The sequence below is a fragment of the Austrofundulus limnaeus genome, unplaced genomic scaffold, assembly GCF_001266775.1.
Source record: "Austrofundulus limnaeus strain Quisiro unplaced genomic scaffold, Austrofundulus_limnaeus-1.0 Scaffold1549, whole genome shotgun sequence".
In the NCBI taxonomy this organism is placed as follows: Eukaryota; Metazoa; Chordata; class Actinopteri; order Cyprinodontiformes; family Rivulidae; genus Austrofundulus; species Austrofundulus limnaeus.
In genome coordinates this window covers 90,158-90,849 of record NW_013953951.1, presented here as the reverse complement: position 1 = coordinate 90,849, position 692 = coordinate 90,158, and positions in this window count along the sequence as shown.

Here is a 692-nt window from a genome sequence, read left to right as displayed (position 1 = left end):
GCCCCTCTGGACCCCTCTGGACCCCTCTGGACCCCTCTGGACCCCTCTGGGCCCCTCTGGGCCCCTCTGGACCCCTCTGGACCCCTCTGGACCCCTCTGGACCCCTCTGGGCCCCTCTGGGCCCCTCTGGACCCCTCTGGACCCCTCTGGACCCCTCAGTCTGTGGGACTGACAGAGGGCACTGAAACAGAACACAGGATGAAGTCCGGCTCATTTCTGACCGTAAAGAAAGCTTTATTGAAGCACATAATGTGATGGGACGGGCCCGGCTCGACCCAAACAACATAATGTGATGGGATGGGCCCGGCTCGACCCAAACAACATAATGTGATGGGATGGGCCCAGCTCGACCCGAACAGAATAAAACTCCAGTAACCTTCTCCACATGGACCTGTCTCCTCCACCATTAAGCTTTTAATTGGAAAACAGCAGAGGGAACGTGAAGGTGACGAAGATGAGCTGCAGTTTGTGCCGGACCAGCAGGTCTGTGGCGAGGGAGGGTTTCACAAATTTATTCATGTTCAGATAAAAGAATCAAACTAAAGATTTTAATGAACTGATTCATGTTTTAATAAAAGAATCAAATAATGAACTGATTCATGTTCAGATAAAAGAATCAAACTAAAGATTTTAATGAACTGATTCATGTTTTAATAAAAGAATCAAATAATGAACTGATTCATGTTCAGATA